The following is a 24,102-nucleotide window of genomic DNA, read 5'->3' on the forward strand; positions in this document are numbered from 1 at the left end:
TATCGATAAAATCATTAGTTTTCGAGATATTTGAAGTTAAAAATGAAGCGACACAATACATTAATCAAAATAACTGTGCCGTTACATTTTTAACTTCAAATATATCGAAAACTAATAGCTTTATCGTTACCAATAAAGAGTATATTATGAACATAGAAAGTATTGGAGAATCTAAAAATTGCGCTAAAATAGTAATTCCCCCAGTGGCGTAGAATTTGAGATAGGTCAAACATTCACTATCCCCTGTCGTACGCCTTTGGTAGTAGCTAGAAACGTTGATTTATGATAAATTATTAGGGTGTATAGTAGTTACACTTACTGCCAAGTATGATAAGGATACGTCAAACACTTTTAAAGTACTGGGTAAAAATAGTTTTCCAATTTTTAGATAAAACACCCTGTAACTCAGTAAGGAGCCATATTTTGTTTACGTGGTTTGGGTTAAATCTTAATATTTTGAGGTCTAGAATCTACAACTCAGATTGTACATTCTTAATGATACACCCTGTATACATATTACATAGTTTTATGTCGTATCCAAAAGCCTTTTCTTGTATCGTTCTTAGTATGGATATATTGTCTATGGTTGCTATATGCATCCATTTTGATAATCACCAATTATATTGTCGGAGTACTCCAACAGTCTATTGTAGATAATACCAAAAAGATTTTTTTATACTATATTAAGCAATGTAATTGGCCCATAATTCTGGCATTTCCTCTTATCTCATTTCTTATATAATAGCGGTATAAGGCCAAGTGCTCAATCCTCCGGCATTTGCTCCTTGGTCCATATTAATGTTATTAGATAATGAATTCTTCCCCAGAGTTCAGATTCTCCATGTTTTAATAATTCTGTCGAAATTTAATCGAATATTGTTTTTTAGTTTCTTTATAACTTGAACCACTTCTTCATAACTCGGATTTCAATGTGCTGCTCGCCATATAATATATTGTCTTGTTTTAATCACTTTCATTGTCTGCATTTCGGTTTTCCTCAAACTATTCTTTCCATCTGATTATAATTTTACCCTTTTATCATTCCTTATTTCTTTGCGTTTTGGCTTTTCTAAGAGATTCATCTGCGGATTCCATTAGTATTGTTTTTAATTGTCTCCATTCCTCCTCTGCAATATCTTCCTCTCTAGTGCCATTGTGTTTTATTTGGAGAGCATTTTCATCTTATTCTCTTTTTGTTGGAATTTTGAATACTGCAAGATGCCATTTTCTAATTCGACTATTTTTCTCTTTTGCCACTGTCGCGATTTTCTGCCGCTGTTTTGTCCCCACAAGATAGTGATCTAAGTCAGAGTTCGCCCCGCGATACATTTTGACATTAGTTATATCTGTTGCCTATTTTTTTGAGATTTTTCTCTGGAAGTTAGTACTGACAACTACATAATTATTTAGTGCTGCGAATTCTGCATCCATAAGTCTATTTTGACTGGTTTCAGTAAGCAAACTATATTTCCCAGATACATTTACAACAGATTCTTCTTTGTCCAGCTTAGCATTAGTATTGCCTAATAATATATAGCAATTTTTTTTATTTAGTGTATTGTGTCGCAACTACAAGATTATTGATACTGAGCCAATTTTGTTACTATAAATTTTACATTACATTATAATTTACAATAAAGAAGAAAAATAATAAAAAAAAGAATGTGTGTGTACTTTTTACGCACGTAAGAAGTTATACTTCTATTATATAATTTCAAAGAAATAAATATACTTAACAGGTTATTTGTATTGTATTTAAATATTAAACTAACTTTCTTACCTACCACTTTAAAAAAAAATTATTAAAACGATACCAAAAATAAAAAAAAAGAATGAACCTCCCGATCTCCGGTTACACGCTCTCCCACTGAGCTATATTCCCTTTGCTTTGACAGGTTACAAGATTTCTCATACATACTGACAAATTTAATAGACCAAGTGAAGTATACAAAAATACTTTAAATATACTTACTATTATTATAAAATATCTTATTCCCGAGGAAGACAAATCCAAAGACACAAAAATTATAATAAATAATACATTTACTAAAAACACTAATATATCCTTTTAATGACTTTTTGCGCTGACAGCGCTGATACATACATATTTTGAAAGATTAGGAACGAACTACATACTGTCTGTGTGCGCATGTGCCCGGTATTATAAAATTTCACTCTCGATCGTAAAGAAGTATAACTTCAAAAAACGTTAAAGTTTGTAATATAGATTTGTTTCTCGAAGGAAGTTAAGTACCCTCTGAAGATGTTCTAATTTTCTGAGGATCACATTCCTAGAACCTTATATAGAGTATTTTTTTTGTTCTTGCTCGTACCCGGTACACCGAGTGTAGAATGTGTTGAACGGTTAACGATTCACTACACCTTTCACAAGCAGGTGATTTCTGAAGCCATGAGATGTCCATGTGTCAGCCGTGTGTGATCAATTCTTAGCCTGCGAATGATTAACTTGTCTCTTCTGCTTAAGTTAGGTAGCTAAAAGGTTTGGACTAGACGGTATGTCTTATTTTGTATAATTTCTAGGTTGATTTCTTCCATTGGTTTTACCAGGATTTTTTGACATTTTTTGATTTGGGCCTAAAAATTGGTTTTAGATCGAATACTAGTTGAACGGGTTTGATGTCTGATTTATTTGTAATTGCTTCCTTTGCCGGAGTATCAGCGGTCTTATTGCCTGAAATGCCAACGTGTGAAGGAATCCAGACGAATGTCATTTTGTGTCAGAAGAAATGATATGGTTTGTTGCTTCATGTATGGCGTGAACTAAAGGATGTTGGGAATATATATTTTTAATCGAGTCGATGGAGGACATCGAATCATCAGTACATACTGCAGGGTTCTTGGCTTTAGTTTGGTTAGATAACCATTTTAATACTTGGAGCATGGCATATAGCTCTCCTGTATGGATAGAGGTGGATGATGAGGAGGAGGAAGGGCAGAACTTCTGAAGAACGCTATTTGCAGTTTTTACAGAATATCCAGTCCCTGTCGCAGTTTTAGATGCATCTGTGTAGAGAATCTCATCATATGAGTTTGTGTTGACCAGTTTTAGGAACGATTGCCTGAGAATTTTGCTGTTAGTTTCAAATTTTATGATGTTACTAATCCAAGTGAGGAGTTGATGACATTATATGGGTATCTCTTACTGATAAATTAACAAGTCGTGAAAGGGGAAGTAAAATTTGAGGTAGTGTCAGGTATTTATTGTTACGCGTACAGTTATAGAGTTTGCAAATTATCTCATATACAGGGTTGTTTCGATTCGAAGAAACCCTAGCAAAGTATGTCAGAAGCAGTTATTGCCTGAGAAGTGAAAGGGAAAGTTCACCTGTCTTACAACGAAGACTTTCAGTGGGATTGGATCTGAAAACTCCAGACATATTCGTAATGCGGTATTCTGAATAGTGTCAAGAGTTCTTAAATAAGACGTTGATGCTGACATGTATACAAATACAAAGTATCCATAATCTAGACGAGAGCGATGACCATTCGAAAATTAAACTTGACATATTTTAAGATTTTTTAAAATGTCATGTTTTTGAAATATTGAATGTAATCCATATATCTGCATCATACTGTATGTTGTAGCGACTATAACTAAATCTTTCCATCCAAAATTAAAATGTGTCAACAGTGGAAAGGAAATCAACGGTCCGACGACGTTTGCTCCTTCCCTTCAACAACCTTGATCATTGAGTACAAATTGGCGAGCAAAGGGCACTGTAAAGTTAAAGTTTGGGTTAATGAGAATGTACTATTAAATTGAGGATAATTGCTCGGTAATATTAAACTGATGGTTTAGTATCGTGGGAACAGACAGGATGACATAAACTGCTAATAATAACAAATATGGTATTGAATTGTACATTAGCTATAATAGAGTAGTATCCGAATGCCGAATAATAAAATCGTACCTTGAAGAAAGACTATTTAATGCAAGATACGAAGAAAGTTTGTCTAACATCCACAACATAAATGCAGGGGTCCCGCAAGGCAGCGTCTTGGGACCAACTCTCTATACAATCTTTAGAGCTGATTTCCCAACTAGAGAAGAATCCACAATCGCAACATTTGCAGATGCCATAAAGGCAGCTGAAATATTGCAACAAAACATACATTTAAATGAAATATGGGCCAAGAAATGGAAGATAAATATCAACGAAGCAAAATCAGTTAACGTGGTAGTTAACATTTCTAAAAATGATAGGTACCTACTGTAAAATATCTTGGATTACACCTTGACAAGAGGCTAACACGGAGAACACACATCTGGATGAAGAGGAAGCAATTAGGAATGAAATTCAAAAAATACTGCTGGTTACTCGGTCGTAAATCCACCTTATCTTTATATAACAAAATGTTAGTATATAAAGCAATAATCCGGCCCAGCTGGGCATACGGGATTGAACTGTGGGGAATTTCAGCAGATCGCAATACTAGAGCGACTTGAATCTAAGGTTCGTCGTGTCCTCTAAATGCATACATTTACAGGGACTTGAATATCGAAACAGTGAAGCAAATGATCGTCAAATGTAGTGATACATATGTATTTTAAATGACTGGAAAAGCACCTCAACGAGTATCAGTGAATTTATTGAACAACTCCACACGACTAAATAGAATGAACATTAGAATAATTCCTCTTGACTTGCTATTTAGAAAATAAGTGTCTATACTTAGTTTTAGTTATTAGTAATAAATCTACTAGGAGTTGATAGTGATTGGACTAAAACTCGTCTTACATATGTTCGTTTAACAAAAATGCTTGGTGTTACTTGATATGGTGTAACAGATTGTATTTTAAAACAAATAAAAAAAGTGTCTGTACAAAATTAAATTATCTCTCCTAATTCATTTGAACCACGCCTATAATACAGCCCTAAAACTCGGAAATTATTTTAATAAATTCGCACATGTACATGCCTTAATTGTACGCCTTGTTATAAATGATAAGGGTGGATTTACCCTGATATGGGGTTGTTCAACAGGAATACGCTATTATATCTAGCACTACTTTATTGTATATAATTATATTTTTGTTAATACAGATAGTACTTAGTTGATAACAGTACTCATTGAAATTCTATCCATAGTGGTACTCTCAGGCAATCCCAAATCTAACTAATTCTCCCCAAACTATTCGCGTACTTTTTATTTATTTAATATATATGTTTGAATACTTTTTTACTTTAGTTTCTGTGTCAAGTTTAGGTATGATATAATAATATGTTATTGCTTACCTAGCAGAAATCACCTTGTCATCAAAAAACACCTCGATGTGTGTGCCCTACATTCGCCGGTAAACAATGGATAATCTGTTTTGTTATTTAACATTCTATAAACAATATATATATATATATATATATATATATATATATATATATATATATATATATATATATATATATATATAGACCGGTCACTCTAGTATAGAGTATAGGTCGCTCAGATTCATGAGCTCTTTTAATCCATTTCATGCGGTGGATTGGTCCGCATAATTCCTCTTCATTATCCTTTATAGATTTTCGTGTTTTTTTGCTTTTTCTGTAATCTGTTTCCATTCTTTCCTATTCTGTATTTTTTCTCTCCAGCCTGTAATTTCCATATTGGATATATCCTCTCGCAGTTGGTCTTCCCATCTTATTTTCGGTCTTCCTCTAGGTCTGTTTATTACTGGCGTCCAATTTGTTATCTGCCTAATTAGTGCATCTGCTTCTCTTCGTTGGATGTGGCCAAACCATTTTAGCCTTTGTGCTTTAATGAATCTCACTATATCTTCTCCTTCCATTAGATTTCTTATTTCGTGATTCATCAGAATTCGTATTTCTCCTTGATCTGTTTTGATTGGGCCATGTATTCTTCTAATAATTTTTCTTTCTATTATTCTCAGTTTTTCTTCATCTTTTTTTGTAAGGCACATTGCTTCTGCTCCATAAGTGATGACTGGTCTAATTGCCACTCTATATATCTTTGTCTTTGTTTTCTTGCTTAGGTTTTTATCTTTAAGTAACTTGTGGTATTTCCAGAATGCCCTATTCCCTGCTTTAACTCTTTCATTTATCTCTATGCTTCTTCTGTTTTGACCATCTACTATCACTCCTAAGTATTTAAAGCAGTCAACCCTTTGGAATACATTATCACTTATTCTTATCTCTTTTATTCTATTTACTTGGTCTTGATTTCTCGTACTTATTAAGTATTTTGTTTTTTTCTGATTAATTATTAACCCCCTGATTTTTGCCTCTCTTGTCAATGTTAGCAGTGCATCTTCTAGACTTCTCTTGTCACGGGCTATCAACCCTAGGTCGTCTGCATACCCTATTATTTGTGTAGAACTTTGGATTATTGTCTTTTTTGTTAGTCCTGTGTTTTTAATTACTCCCTCCAAGGCTATATTAAAGTGCGTTGTCGATAGGCTGTCACCTTGTCTTACCCCGTGTGCTATGTTGATATTCTTCGTTTCACCATCCACTGTTTTGACCTTTGCTGTTGTGTCCATCATTGTCATTCTGGTCAATCTTATTAATTTTGCAGGTATATTCATATTTTTCATTTCTTTTAATAGCTGTTTTCTGTAGATGCTGTCGAAAGCCTGCTGGAAATCAATAAACAATATGTGCAATTCTATGCCATGTTCGTAACTTTTTTCGATTGTTTGCGTTAAAACGTGGATTGCATCAATTGTTGATCTCCCTTTTCTAAATCCCTGTTGATATGGTCCTAAGTTTTTTTCTGTGTATCTGGTTAGCCGATTTCTTATAATTGTTGTCATGATCTTATATGTTGTATTTAATAGCGTAATTGCTCTATAATTGCTGCAAAGCGTTGGGTCTCCTTTTTTAAAAACTGGTATAATGAGTCCTTTCTTCCATTCTTCAGGCATGTATTCCTTTTCCCATATACTGACCATTAATTTATATATACGGTTTAGAAGGTCATCTCCTCCATTTGCAATAAGTTCATTGTTAATCTCATCTGGTCCTGGAGTTTTGTCAGATTTTAGTTGTTTTACTACTTCTATAAATTCTTGGTAGGTAGGTGCATCTTCTTCTTCATCTCGGTTATCTGTTATATCTTCTTCTTCTGTGTCGATTGCTTGGTTGCTTGTATTTATATCTTTAAAGTGATTTTCCCAATCTTTTTTGCTTATTTCGCTGGTCACTTTGTTACCATTATATTGTTGTTTTATATATTCAAACAATTTTTTGTTGTCTCTATTATTTGTTTCAATCTCTTGCATCTGATCTGAGATCCATGTCTCTTTCTTTCTTTTATAAAGTTTGGCCGCTTCTCTCTTTTCTTTCTGGTATTGTTCTCTTTCCTCTTGTCCGCTATTTTCAAGCCATTTGTTTCGTGCCAGCGTTTTCAGTTGACTTTGGTATCGACATTCTTCGTCAAACCATTCTTTAGTTTTTTTATTTTCTTGAGGTCCTATGGTTTTCTCCGCAGCCTCTATGATGCTCATTTTTATATTTTTCCATTCCTCTTCTACGTTCGTGCCATCGTACCTCTTTAGTTTTTGTACTAATTCCTCTGAATACTCTTGTTTTGTTTGTTGCACTTTTAATTTGGTTAAGTTCCACTTCCTTCTTTTTCTTACTTTATTATTAGCTTTGATGATTTTCATCTTCATTTTGGCTATTAAGAGTATGTGGTCAGTGTCAGCGTTTGCTCCTCTAAAGGATCTCACATCTTGTATTATCTTTGTCCATTTTTTCGAAATCAAAACATGATCTATTTGGTTGCCATCTGATCTCCCTGGTAACATCCAGGTTATCTTGTGTTCCCTTTTATGAATAAATTTCGTACTGACGATGTAGGTATTTGTTGCTGCTGCCAGATTGCAAACTTTTGCCCCGTTATCGTTTGTGACATTGTGGATCGTTTCTTTACCTGCTACATTTTGGTTGTAGCTCTCTTTTCCCACTTGCGGGTTAAAATCTCCCAGTATTATTAAGATATCGTTCCTAGGAATATTTTCGCAGGTTTCTTCTAAAAGTTCATAGAATTCCATTTTATCTTGTTGGTCTGCTTCCTCGGTAGGTGCGTAGCAGTTAACTAAAGATATATTGGCTTGTTTATTTTCGATTCTGATGTAGGAGATTCTTCCATTAATAGCTTTGAAATGTATAACTTTTTCTCTCATTCTTTTGCTCACCATAAAAGTTGTTCCATTTTTCCCCTGTTTGTCTTCTCCTAAGTAATACATAGTAAAGTTTTTCTTCTTAACTGTTCCTTCATTTTTCCATCGTATCTCCTGTAGTGCTAGTATTTCTAGTTCGTATTTTTCCATTTCTAAAGCAATTTCCTGCATTTTCCCTACTTTTAGCATTGTCTGGATATTCCATGATCCAATTTTAATGGGTTTAGCTCTTTTATTCATGTTAATTTTATTCCTCTTTTTCTTGTACATTGTTTTATTATTATCATTATCCATTTCCTTAGCCGGGTCTGTTTCCACTATCCTTCGGTTTGATTCTTTCAGTTTTTTGGATTTTCTCTGTTGTTTCCAGTACACTTCAGCTTTAAGTCTTTTATTATGTTATTCCATTCCCAAAGTTGATCGTCTATCCATAATTTTTTGAAGCCCATCTTCACTTTCTTCCCTGCTTCCTTTTTCACCTCTGCTCTTTTCTTTACTTGCCTGTGTATTCTTCGTTCTTCATAGGTTCTTTGTTCGTCGATAAATATTTTTGTACCTTTGAGGATTTTCTTTTGTTCCATTATTTTCTTTTTATCTTGTATATTTTCCAATTTTGCTATTATGAACGGCTGTGAATTTCTTGGTCTAATTATCTCTGTTTGTTCTATTTTAGCTTCAACGTTGAGTTTTATTTTTAGTAAATTTTCTAGATCTTCTTTTACATTTTCTTCTCCTATTTTAATTCCCCTGACTATTACGTTTTTCTCAATTTTCTTTCTCTCCTCTCTTTCCGTTCTATCCTCTAGGTCGCTTAGTCTTTTTGGCACTGCCTCCTTAAATTTTAGTTTGCTTAGCGTTTCCATTTCTTCTCGCACTTCTTTAATTTCAGCTTTCATTTGTTTATTTTCTGCTCTTATTTCACTTGCTTTAGTAGCATATCTTGCTTTAGTAGCATATTTTCTCTTTTCAACTCCTGGTTTTGATTTCTTAATTCTTTAAGCTCTTCTTGGATTCCATCCAATTTTTGCTCTATCCTCGTATCCCTTGTTTCCATTCTGTCCAATTTTTCTGGCAAATCTTTTATGAATTCTTCCATGTTGTTACTATTCGATTGTTACTATTTAATTGTTACTATTTGATATACTAAATATATTTTTTACACACGTATAATTTGGCTGTCTGCGGTAAGTGCAAAAATCCGATTCAACCTCGCGGAGATTTTTGCCCTTCTTAGACTGGCCTATTTAAAAGGGTATTTATTTCTTTCTTCCCTATTTCTCAGTGCTTTTTTCAGATTTGGCAACACCGCCAAAAATTGTTTAGCAGTTACCTTCTTATGGAATGTAATAATTGATTGTTTTGTTTATTTATAGCTAACCTTGTTTTTTTGACCAGCACTGGCTCTGCAGGTTTTATTTACTTAAAAATGTTTGTTTCACTCCGAATTTTGATTGTACACTTCGCTGTTGTCCTTAGATACGAATTGGTGTGGTGTTTAAATTTTATTTTCACCTCAGTTTTAAGAATTTTCGCGATTTATTCACAGTAAATTTCCGAACTTGTTTATCTAGCCAAGCAACGTTGCCAACCCTCTATAAACAATATCGTAATTAATTATTTCGTATTTTAAAGGATTTTAGAATTATCTGAAATATATTCGTAAGATAACGCACACTGTGTATGACACATTGTCAACGTTACCAATCTTCATATTTGCAATTTAATCTCGTCTTACTTTCATCTATTTATCTATTTTTATTTTGATTTTCCTAAAGCAACTTGTATTACTTCACCTTCTATAACTAAATCTTTCCATCCAAAATCAACAGTGGAAAGGAAATCAACGGTCCGACGACGTTTGCTCCTTCCCTTCAACAACCTTGATCATTGCGTATAAATTGGCGAGCAAAGGGCACTGTAAAGTTAAAGTTTGGGTTAATGAGAATGTACTATTAAATTGAGGATAATTGCTCGGTAATATTAAACTGATGGTTTAGTATCGTGGGAACCGACAGGATGACATAAACTGCTATTAATAACAAAGATGGTATTGGATTGTACATTAGCTATAATAGAGTAGTATCCGAATGACGTGTAATAAAATCCTTTCGAATTTATCTGCCGATTTTGGGTTTTATTGCTTCCTTCAGGGAAGATCCCCAACGTTACACTTACCCTCGATGTATCCAAATACCCGGATGGCTGTCTCTTGATCCTTGTCGGCTTTCCATTCCGAATTAGTATTCTCGTTTTATATATAATGCTATGAACTAAGAGGAATTCTTCGGCTTTCAAAGAAATATATTAAAAACCCATGTCAATATATTCTCAATTTCAACTTATTAGTTATAAAAAATCTAATAGAAATCCTCCGCTAAAAAATTAATAGCAATTTTTGATAGAAACAGAAGCTTTTTTTAATTTTTCTTTAAATTAGAGATGGCGGTTGTAGACAAAACCGGTTTTCGGTTATACCGGTTTTTTACTTACGGTTTAACCTGGCGGTTATAACCGGTGAAAACTACCGGTTATTCCAAAAACCGGTTTTTGTTTTTTTTTAATCAATAGCAAATACTCAATAGTCTAACAATGGAACACTGAAAACTTTGTTTTCTATACTTCCACAAAATTTATTACAACTATTTGACTACAGCTGTTTCGGCAGAGTGCCTTTATCAAGTGATTTAGATTACTATGGGTTTGCATTTTTAAAGTCTTTAAATGGAGAGGTTGAGGAGTGGGGAGCTGTTTGTCTCGAGTTGGTCATTCAGAATTATATCTGTATTTTTCATTTTATTAATTTCCATTTTATTAATTTCCATTTTATTAATTTTCAATTTCCGTTTTCATGAATGACCAACTCGAGACAAGCACCTCCCCACTCCTTAACCCAGTGATTCTAGACCTGTGGGGGGCGCCCCCCTAGGGGGCGCGCTTTTAGTAATGGGGGGCCGTAAGCATATTAAAGAAAAAACACCAACAATATTGACTAAATTACTAAAGTCAAATCAAAACAAAATTCTGACAAAATGAAAAATAAAATACACATGAACACCGATAAGGAGCTATGGTTATAAAGAGCACGGAATACTAAATTAATTATCAACAAAATTATTGTAAATTATAGACTTCCTTGGGCCTGTTTTGCAGAGCAAAGTTTATCGAAACAGGGTGAAATATAAGAAATAGACGCTATCAGTTATTTTTCTGTATTTAGCTGTGATCTATATTTGGTCTTCAAAGCAGCCATCGCGGAAAAACCTGTTTCGCAAAGGTAGGATGTTGAAAACGGTAATAGTATACGGAACGCTTTGGTTTTCAGTGCAGAAAATATCATACTGGTTTTTGTCAAAATACTCAAGGTACATTATTATTGCATAAATATATTGTTATTGTACCAGGGGGGCGCGGTGAAAATAATTATGGAAACTTGGGTCGCAAATGGTAAAAGGTTGAGAACCGCTGCCTTAACCTCTTCAGTTAAAGACTTTAAAAAGGCAAACCCACAGTAATCTAAATCACTTGAGAAAGGCACTCTGCCGAAACAGCTGTAGTCACATAGTTGTAATACATTTTGTGGAAGTATAGAAAACAAACGTTTTCAGTGTTTTATTGTTAGATAAAATGAACTTCCATCAAGTAACGGTCGAATCCATCAAATACTCAATAGGTTAAAATGTTACATTTATATTGCACTTTAGTTTGCTCAGTTTTCTTCCCGAAAAATTTCCCAACCATTTTAACCCATACAAATTTTCCCAGACTCTTTCAAATTAGATACCCTAAAGTTAGGAGAAAGTACCCCCAATCTGGCAACTCTGCGTCGCTCGTTGTAGAAGGCGTCGGCGTATATTGCGTTGTCAATTTGGAAATTCCCAAAATTGATGTTCCATCTACCGATTTTTCAGCAAATCTACAGCATTTGATACCTATCTACCGATCTACAGAAATGTTCCTTGGATCTACCGAGTTTAAAAAAATATCCAAATGCATTTATATTTTACTTAAAAATAAATTCGATAACCCAATTCATCTCTTATTTCTATTACCATCAAAAAATTTCAGTAGCATTTTTAACACGTTTGTATAATAAATTTTAATTTCTAAGAATTATGCATTGTTTAAAAATTAGATAATGGAGATTCCTAATCGTATTTCAGTATTCACAATCATAACATACAAGAGACAAGTACTCAAGTATAAAAAATTATACTAGATGATGGTTGGAATATCTATTTCAAGCTGATCACTTGCTGTAATCAACATCGATATACATCCATCAAAAATAATCGACGTAAGATGCCTCAACTCAGCAGATGTAGGTAGCGATCATAGCCTAGTATCGTTGACTGATAAATATACTGGCTAGTATTATGTAAAATAGGAATCATTATGAAATACTTCACATCCAAGGGGGCAGCACAAACACAAACAAAAATCAAAGTCGAAGGACTACATACGGAATCCACGGAATACTTATACAGGAAAAGAATATCAGAGAAGATTGCTGAGAATGGAATATTAGAAAACGATAACATCGATGAAAGCTGGCAAAAACTCAAAGATAACATAATCTACGCTGCAACAGAATCACTTGGAGAGAGAAAAGTAACGAATATTAAAGAAGAAAACCCCGTGGTTTAGAGAGGAAGTTAAGACAAAATGTGGAGAAAAGAAGAAAGCCTTTTTACAATACAGAACAAAACTAACACAACAGGCATACAACCACTACAAACGAATCAGAAACGAAACGAATACTTTAGTGAGGCAAATAAAAAGGGAGCACTGTCAGAGTTTCTCAAAACAGATGGAACACGACTTCTACGGAACACAAAAAACAGTATGGAGAATGATCAGAGGGCCAAGAAAGGAGATGAACGAATCAATAAAAGCGAAACACATTCAGAAGAAACATGGGCAGACTACTTCCGATCTCTATTTGTTAAAGGCGTCGATAATGAACCACCAACACCTGAAGTTACGACAAACGAAGAAATAAACATCGAGGAGGGAGAGGTAAAGGACGCATTAAGAAAATTAAAAAATAGAAAATATCCAGGAGAGGACAGAATATCGAACGAACTCCTAAAGTACGGAGAACAAGATCTAACTAAACAACTATTAAAACTAATACAAAAAATAATAGAACAAAACAGAATACCACAAGAATGGAGACCCTAATACCTCTCTTCAAAAAAGGAGACAAATCGGACCCGGAGAATTACAGAGGAATTAACTTATTAAACACAACATTAAAATTAACAACCAAAGTGATAACAAACAAATTGAATGAAATTATAACATTAGCAGAAGAACAACAAGGATTAGGTCGGGAAGGTCATGCACTGACGCTATATTTATGATGAGGCAAGTTCAAGAGAAATCGTTGGAATACAACAAACCGGCATACTTATGTTTCGTGGACCTTAAGAAAGCATTTGACAAGGTCACATTATAGCTATGAATAATTAAAACGATTGAAAACATCTACCAGAACAACACAATAAAAGTAAAAGTGAAAGATGAACTAACTGACCCAAATGAAGCCGGCAATGGGATAAGGGAGGGGGATTCCTTGAGTCCTTTATTGTTCAACCTGATCATGGACGAAATAATAAAAAAGTAAGAACTAAAAAAGGATACCAAATGGGAGAAAAGCAACTTAAAATAATCTGCTATGCGATGATGCAATACTAATCTCTCAAAGTGAAGATGATTTACAACGTATGCTGCACCGATTTCACATAATCGCCAGAAAATTTAACATGTTAATTTCCTTAAAAAAGACAAAATGCATGGTTATAACAGCAGATCCAATAAGATATAAATTGGAGCTGGAAGGTCAGATAATAGAACAAGTGATGGAGTTTAAACCTAGGCATCACACTAACTAGCTGCGGAAGGTTCGAAACAGAAGTGGAAGATCAAGTGAATATAGCAAATAGAGCCACAGGTTGCCTGAATGACACAATATGGAGAAATAAAAGTATCGGAAAAAAATGAAAGGCAGAATTTACAAAACTATCACCAGACAAATAATTACATACGCGGCAGAAACACGACCCAACACAGAGAGGACAAAAATATTGCTCGACACAGCGGAGATGAAAACCCTTCGAAAAATCGATTTTAAGACTCTATGGGACAGAGCTAGAAGTACAGATATACGACGGAGATGCAAGAGGTGAAAAACATTAATAACTGGGTAAGAAACAGAAAAATAGAATGGAATGACCACATAAGCCGAATGACAACAAATAGGGTAGTCAGGACAGCGAGAGACGGTTCCCCAATAGGAAGACGATCAGTGGGAAGACAACGAAAACGATGGAACGACAACTTACTAGAGACACATTGAAAAAACAGACAGAGTCATGTCTATACAAAAAAAAGAAGAATAAGAAGCTGAACACTTACAGTTTTATGTAAATATAAAATCTAAATAACTCTTCTCAAACTATAAAAAAACTTAATTGTTTCATAATCAAAAGTAATCAAAAGTAATAAGTGATAAGAAGCGCATATTACAGTAAAAGGGTGAGTTCATCCCAAGTATATTTATTGTGGTTTCTTCAATTATTTACGACTGTGCATATAAGTATCAAGTGATATTATTATAAAAACAATAATTATCTGCTATAGTCGTACTTATACCTGTACTTTATAGAACCGGAATTTTAGAAGTCATTACCAGTAATCACATATTAGGCCAGTCAAGTTTCAGAATCCCAATAAAGATGAACAAATGTCCAAATTGTAAGTTGTCGATTGTTGACAATAAGAATACACTTAATTGTATGTCGTGCAATTTACCGATTCATATTCAATGTCTAGATATTGCACAGGAAGAGGTTATAAGAATAACTAGGGCAAAATCAAAGTCACTAAGAATCGTCTGTAACGGTTGCTGTACATTCGAAGATAAGTTCAATAAATTGACTGATCTAATTTCAAAGTTGTCAGACAGATTTGCATCGATTGAGGAGCGTCTTGAGGTTTTGGAACAGTCTTCGAGAACTAGCCCAATGGAGTTCGAGGACTGTGTTCAGGAATCAATTGCTCGTCATCAGAAATCGTTTAACCTAATTTTGTATAATCTACCAGAACCAGAAGGTGATGATAAGGAGGCGGAGGATGTATCCACAGTTTCCACGATTATAGATACATTAAAACCGCGAAATCCTTCATTTGCGTCCGTTTTTAGAATTGGAAAAGTTAGCAATAATAAGCCTAGGCCAGTAAAAGTTAAATTTTTCGATAATGATAGTCCTTTGTTTATGTTACGAAATAAGAGGAGGTTGCTAGGTACCCAATTTTCTAGAGTTGTTTTAAAGGATGATTTAACTAAATATCAGATTAACTATTTACATAAAGTGAGAGAGGAACTGGAAAAACGAGAAATACTAGATAAGGATCTAACGATAAGGTATATTAATAAGATTCCAACCATTGTTAGTACTAACCAACAACCCACCGCAAAAAACGAATAAAGTTGACGACAATAAATATTTTTTATACTAATATTGCTTCTTTACATGCTAAGTTCGCTGATGTTTTGTCATTTTCATCTTCTAATCCCGATATTCATATTTTTGCTGTAACAGAATCCTGGTTAAGTCCCAGAATACCTAATTCTTTTGTAAAACTTAATGGCTATTCAATTTATCGTAAAGATCGCATTGATCGTGTAGGTGGCGGAGTATGTGTGTACTTTCAGGAGACCTTCTTTAAAAAATCTAAGATAAGTACTGTAAGTCATAAAATGGAAGGTATAGAATCTCTTATGTTTAAAATTATCTTTCCTAATAAAGTTGTTTTGCACCTCCTTGTTATCTATAAACCAAACATTTCTTTTACTCTTACCAAATCAATGTGTGAATTTATTGAAAAATGTAGTAGAGAAAAAGAAAATTTAATCATTTGTGGAGATTTCAATTTTAAGGATTTAAAATGGCCAGTTCAAACTCCGCTTATTGGAGATAATCCGAGTGTTCCATTTTACAATTTATTTTTTCAAACCAATCTAAACCAATTGGTAAAAGAACCTACTAGATATCGTCAAGGTAATACACCTTCGATTTTAGATTTGATAATCACTAATGAGGAAGAACTTATCAGTGAAATTCATTATCTTTCACCAATAGGTATTTCGTACCATGTAGTTCTTCAGACACAAGCTCAATTGAACATTACTGGAGCAATTAATGAAAAAATAGTTAAAGAGTTTAGTAAAATAGATTATGTTAAATTAAATCACTATTTTAGAGAAGTAATTTGGCCGGATTTAGATAATTGTTCATGTAATGATTCTTGGAATAAATATAAAGAAATTATATATAAAGGTGTTGATAAATGTTCTTCAAAGTACACTATTAGGACTAATCCCAGAAGCCCTTGGATCGATAACCGACTGATCGCAATGACTAAAGAAAAAAACATTTTATGGAAAAGGGTAAGAAAAAATCCATCGGAAGAAAACATGCTTACACATAGACAATTTTCCAGTAGATTGACAAAGGAGTTGAGATTATCGAGAAGTAATTATGAAAACAGAGTTAGCTCCAGAGGTCCCAAATCTTTTTACAAATACGTTAAAACAAAATTCTGTACAAAAACTGGTATTCCGTTATTAGAAAAATCTAATGGCGAAATATGTTTAAAAGAAGAGGTTTGTGAGTTATTTGCTGAGACTTTTTCCACTGCTTTTACAGTTGACACGGATGCTGCGTTTTCAGGTTTGCCCACTACTGATAGAATAATGGAGAGTTTATCAACAATTGACATATCTACTGAATTGGTTAGAGAGATATTACGTTCTTTAAAGACTACTGCGTCTCCTGGATCGGAAAATATTTCACCACTGTTATATCATAATTGTGCAAATAGTTTAGCGGCTCCAATGGCAGCTTTATTGGCCAAATCTTTGCAAACAAATTCAATACCAGCTTCGTGGAAATCTGGTATAGTAACACCGATATATAAAAGTGGAAATAAACTCCTTTCGTCTAATTATCGCCCAGTAACAGTTCCACCAACATCAGTTAAAATAATAAAAAAATTAATAGCTAATAAATTAATATCCTTTTGGTTAGAGCGTAATGTTATTCCAGTCTCTCAACACGGATTTCTGCCGAACCGTTCTGTAACTAGCAACCTTCTTCACTCTCTTAATGAATGGACTTTATCTTTGGACCGATATGAACCGATTGACATTATTTATATAGATTTTTCCCGTGCATTTGATAAGGTACCCATACAAAAATTAATGCTGAAGCTAGAACATTACGGCGTGCGTGGTGAGTTGCTGTTGTGGTTAGAAAACTTCCTCTCTGAAAGAACTTTTTCGGTCAAAGTGGAAAATGACTGCAGTGTTCCACGTGCGGTAGCCAGTGGTGTCCCTCAGGGATCAATATTAGGGCCTATTCTGTTTTTGTTGTACGTATCTGATTTAACGTGCGGATGGCAGTCAAAATCAGTTTCATATGCCGACGATTTAAAGTTATATTACTATCCCGATATTGTTAATACTCTTCAGAGTGACCTTAATCAGCTATCAGAATGGAGCATGAAATGGGCTATTCCATTAAATTCGCGTAAGTGTTGTGTTGTTCAATGTGGATATAATAATCCACATATAACATATTTTTTGGATGGAGTTCCTCTGAAATCGGTACATGAAGTTAATGATTTGGGCGTTACGGTCAACCAAACGTTAAGTTGGTCTACTCAAACAGCAAAAGTAGTCGGTAAAGCTAACTCTGCTTTATACCTCATATCAAAAGCTTTTCCTAGAATGTCTCCAGACTTGTTTTTGAAACTCTATAAAAGTTATGTCAGACCTCACCTGGAATTTGCGGTATCTGTTTGGTCACCTCATTTACAAAGAGATATTAATTTATTAGAAGGAGTACAACGAAGAGCTACTAAGCTACCTTTTAATTATGCAAGATTAAGCTATGAAACTCGATTAAGAAAGCTTAAGTTGTCTCCATTGACTCATAGAAGAGAGAGAGGTGATTTAATATCTACTTACAGAATTCTTAGGGGAGAATTTTGGGGAACATCGAATTTTTTTAATATCAGCGAAGATGCTAGACTACGAGGTCATCACTATAAATTGAAAAAGGAACCTTTTAAAACTACTGTAAGGCAAAACTTTTTGGTAAATCGAGTTTTTGATAAATGGAACAGTTTAAGTGATGACATCGTAGGGGCTATTAGCTTAAATAGTTTCAAAAACAGGTTTGATGAGAACTAACTGGACATTGTATGTGTAATCTTAGCAATTTTTGTTAAAATAGTTGTAAAATATAAGGATATATTTTATGTTTTTTTTATGAGAAAAAAATTTGTAATTTTTAGGTATACTTACTTTCTAATTTTTGTATCTTTTTTAATTTGCTATTGTTGTAACAACTTTTATGAAAACCAATTCTTTTGAATATTTACTTTAATTTAATTTTTATTTTGTAAGAATTTGTTTTATGTTATATTATTTAGTTTAAGACCTACAATTATTTTTGTACTTTGAGCCATATAAGCTCTGCTTTGGCTCGATATTATTGTATAATAATAATAATAATAATAATAGCTAATGTGGCACTTTGTTGCCGTTCTTTATTTAGTAAATAAAATTTGAATTATGGTTATTTTTAATAATTAGATGAAATATTTTATTATATACAGTTGAGTCCCTAAATCTTTACCCGTGCGTCATCATTTAAAGCATACAAATACGAAATAAGTCCATGGTAATTCGGAAATTGAAATTTACTAAACGCAACACCAAGTCACTTACTGTCACTTCGTAGTGTTCACTCACTAGTTTTTACCGTATCTTCCATAAAAATATGGTCAAAAATTGACAATTTATGCAAATTGAAAGAAATAAAAGGTGAGCGGTTAATTGTGCTGGCCAGTGTATATATGTACATCAACAAAGATATCAATCAGTTGTAAACACTATAAAAATAATACCGCCATGAATACCGCATAGTTCCTAAGTTTAGATCTATGTAAACAAGATAAGTTTGTTCTCTATATTATTAACGTGTTTGTCTTCTAAACAGGAAAATATTCCAGTATTTTACAAACTTTTGTTCTACTTTCCAAACTCACCCGGCATTGGAGGAAATTACAAATTTTAAATACCTATTATTAGTCTTAATAATTTAAAAAGGGGAAAGAGCTAATATGTTCCGTAAAATACATGTTTTCATGCAAACTGCACTTTTAATTACTTTCTATTTATTATTTTCATGGTAGTTGTTACTTTTCTTGGAGGTATTTAATGTATTCATAATAAGCATGAGTAAATTAACTGATTCGCAAGAAAATGAAACAGACTATAAATATAAAACTACTGAAAAGAAAACAACATACAGGAAGTAAATTCAAAGCTGAATAAGAATTTTGGGAAAAAATAGTTATTACTAGCTGGCATAGAAAAACAGTGGAACGAAATGAAGACATCTATTACCATACTTACGCATGGAAATCTTAAATAAAAAAAAATAGAAAAAGCAATAGTGAATAAAATATTGCAGAAAATGGAAGAGCGAAGAAAATTAAGAGAAAAGTTACATAAGAATATTCTACAGGAAATATAACGAGCAAAAGGAGCATGGCTGATGAAAAAATGTATGGAAATTGAAACACTACAACCAGAGCCGGATTTACGGCAGTGGGGGCCCCTGGGCAGAAATGGTGTGGGGGCCCTACCTCCTACCATTAAAAAAATATTGAGAATTTCTTAATTATATGGGACATACCTAGTTGCATTAAGACATCGTGGCCACTGCTCATTATAGAGAGATGATTCAAACACTCTTGGCCCATCATAGACGTAACTCGATTTTTAATTAACTTAAATTTTGAGAACTATATCTATCCACTGCAGTTAGTTAGCATCAGAAACAAAGTGTCACCTCAACATTTCGAAAAGCATGATTCATATTCTATTCTTTTGGTACATTTGAAGTTCTTTGCTTATATTTGATGAGCTGATTTCCTCTTTAAATGATTTGAATAATCTTACAAACTGTACCAGATGGACACATACGTTTTCATCTAAACGATTGCTATAAATGTTGGCAAGCTTTAGTGAGTGAGCTTCAATTTCATTGAGAGTTAAATTTTCCAAAATGATGTAAAAATCCAAAATTGGAATGAATGTATTCATATGTAGACAGCCTCTGACTTAAAGAGGTAATGAAATGATCTATTATAGCGATAAAATATTGAGTTCTAAACTTCTCTGATGTTCTCATATTTTTCAAAATTGTCCCGTCTTGACTGAAATGATCTAAGTGCTGCCACTCCTGAATTAAGGTCAATATTTGGATCTTGAAGAATACGACTTGTGCTGTTTGTTCTCCCTAATATCCTCTTTGTTTCTAGTAAACTCATTCGATTATAGGTACAAACCATTTGGAATGCTACGAGTTTTAAATTGTTGCTCATAGTCTTTCAAAATTTTGGATAATGCTCCTTTAATCTGATTACAACCTTTAACTAGTTCTTTTGCGGCATCGCCTCCATGACCATCTATATTAGTAGTATTTGCTCTTTTAGGAACAATAATATTTTTGCCACGGTGTGCGTTGCTGTCGCTTAAAGACGCAGATTTTAAACATTCTGTTAACAAGTTGTTATATATATATATATATATATATATATATATATATATATATATATATATATATATATATATATATATATATATATATATATATATGTAGAGGAAGTGAAAAATACATATAGTTAGTTCTTCTATAAGAAATTAAAGAATGCTGTGCTATGCTAATGCATAATAACACTCAGTTGCAGCCTTTGAAACTAAATTTAGAGAGTGGGCGACACAAGGAATCCACAACCCCAAGATATTAAGGTACGTATCCATACGTGGGTGCTCCGTGCTCGGTGTAGCAGCTCCACATAGTGAATACGTTAGTGCTCGGCGCTCACCCTCTTCGATTCAACCGGTTTGCGGGTTATATGTAGGGGACCGCATGCCGTATCCATTTGAGCAGCTACACCGAGCACGGAGCACCCACGTATCGATACGTACCTTTTTGTTCTATAATTTCAGCCTGAACACCATTGTATTTTCCACTGATAACTGACGCATCATCATGTTCTTGCAAAAATGTCATTAGAGAATTAAATATATCTTCTGCTTTATGACCGCGATTTGGCAAAAATATACCTTTCAACGGGAGTGAAACCTTTTATGTAACGAAATATCAAAGTTAATTGATTGGTATGAAATGAATAATATTTTGACTTCTTAATCCTTGAAACTATTTCATTTAATACGTTTTAACCCATCGAATGTACAATTTCCTCACATACGGTTGATGAGAGATAGTTGACATGTCCGCTTCCAGGATTTGAATATTTATTAATATGGTGCTTCAAAAATTGATCATATTCAGCTAATAACTGGAGTATTCTCAAATAATTTTCATTTTGTGATGAACTCAACAACTCATTTTCATACTTATACTCAACCTAACCATGAACAATGTATGTATTACATTATGACTCCTACGCCTTCATTTTATACATACTTGACATACATTGTCGAGTCTCTGTATCGCCTGCCAATATCTGTTCAAATGATCTGTTTGGGGCTTTGTGGGGGCCCCCGAAATGTGGGGACCCCGGGCAGCTGCCCAGCCTGCACCCCCTTAAATTCGGCCCTGACTACAACGCAAACATGATGATTTCCATAAGCACGGAAAGATCAAAGAGGTATAGAACACCAGATTAAAGGCATACAAAATCACAGCTCTTACGAACTTATTCAACGACATATTTTGTATGAGACTGGCCACTTACAAAAAGACTGGCTTTTATCAATATTCATTCCCGTTCCCAAAAACCAACGCTAGGAAATGTGAACAACATCAATTAAATACTTTGATAGCCAGGTACTTGAAGTACTCCTCACTATTATTCATTCGTGCATATTATATATGTTATAGTCAAAGCTCGAGTTTCAGGCACTCCTAGGTTTGACTAGGCAATCCTCAGGTCTGACTGACGGTCTTAGTCAAAGCCCGAAATAATTTACAGTTTCGGCCTTTGCCTAGTCAAGCTTAGGAGAGACTAAGTTGGTCAGGCAAAGATCGAAATTTAATTTTATAAAATCGGGGTTTGACTAGTCAAACCCCGATCAGCTATTCAAATGTCGTAATTTGTTAGATTAAGTTTAATAAAACGTCATTTTTTAATTTCAATGTTAATTATTATTTTTATATTGTCGTAATTAAAAAAAAAAAAAAAAATTAGGGCACTCGTGGGAGTGCCGACAGAAGTGAAAACTTCTTACGAAGCAAGCCCCTTCGGGTACACACTCTATCCCTCCTCCAACCATTATAACTTCGGTCGAATTTATACGCAATTCAACCTATAGTATATAAATTACTAATATCTGCCGAGTAGATAACGATCGCGAGTTCAGTGCTTTTTCCCCATCCAAAGAGAAGTGATATACCTACATTATATACCCATTAGGTGCATACTATACTATTTATATATACAGGGTCCCCGTAAGAACTACTGGCGCCTGTGTGCAAAAAATGATTTTGGCGCCCCTTAAGGCATTTTGATAATTTTTTTTTATTAATTTTTTTTGAAGGTAGGTAGGTAGGTGCAAATAAAGCAAAATAGGAACAAATAACACCATAGCAAATCTTAATTAAATAAAGTTTAATGGGCTTTATTGAATCAATTCTGCTGGACCATCTTGTCACACATATAGGGTTTAGACTTAACCCGAGAACATTTTTGCTCACCTCACAACATCCCACCTTTTTGTGGATGGCGAACCCAGAATAACGCGATTTTCAAATTTTGTCCATTAAGGCCGGCCGTTGTATGAAAGAGAGGTCCCCTACTTTCGGTGCAACAGAGAGAAAAGATTCTTTCCCGAGAGATGCTGCCTCTATCGGAGAAATAACGCAATAGATATCTAAGTGAGGCCGCATAGCCGGCCGATATATAGTTTAGTTTGGTTCTTAATCAGTACAGAGAGGTATGCAGGTGCGGCCTCGCTAAGACGACTCGGAATCGTTTTATATATCAGGTGCGAACTTTTAATTTTCTAGGTGGTCTCGCTGAAAATTTTACTCGGATAAATACTGTGCTCGTATCTCGTGGTAAAATCTAAACCAAAAGTATTGGGGAAATCTATTTCGCATATTGGTTCATCATAGTTTGTTACCTACTTCTCATGTCCCAATATTATAAAATTATACCAGGGAAGAACAATTATATCACTCAAATATGTCTAATTGTCTATTTTAGAATGAAAATGTCTATGTATTTTAATGAAAGCTTATAACCAAGGATGGTACTAAAGATGAGAAATTTGACCAAGGCTGTCTGTCCATCTGTCCGCCCAACCGCGAATGTAACTACTCCGTCATTATGCCAGGTAGAATGACAAATGAGGTGTCGAATGAATGGTTATAATCCAACGATGGTACTAAAGCTAAGCAATTTGGTCCGTCGGTCTACCTGACCGCGAATATAACTCCTCTGTCACTGTACCAGGTAGAATGGCAAATAAGGTGTCGAATGCAAGTTTATAACCGAGGATGGTACTAAAGATGAAAAATTTGACCAAGGCTGTCTGTCCATCTGTCCGTCCGACCGCGAATGTAACTACTCCGTCATTATGCCAGGGAAAATGACAAACGAGGTTTCGAATGAACGATTATAATCCAACGATGGTACTAAAGATCAGCAATTTGGTCCGTCGGTCTGCCTGACCGCTAATATAACTCCTCCGTCACTGTACCAGGTAGAATGACCAATAAGGTGTCGAATGAAAGCTTATAACCAAGGATGGTAGTAAAGATGAGAAATTTGACCAAGGCTGTCTGTCCATCTGTTCGTCCGACCGCGAATGTAACTACTCCCGTCATTATGCC

Source organism: Diabrotica virgifera, chromosome 10, assembly GCF_917563875.1.
Source record: "Diabrotica virgifera virgifera chromosome 10, PGI_DIABVI_V3a".
Taxonomy (NCBI): domain Eukaryota; kingdom Metazoa; phylum Arthropoda; class Insecta; order Coleoptera; family Chrysomelidae; genus Diabrotica; species Diabrotica virgifera.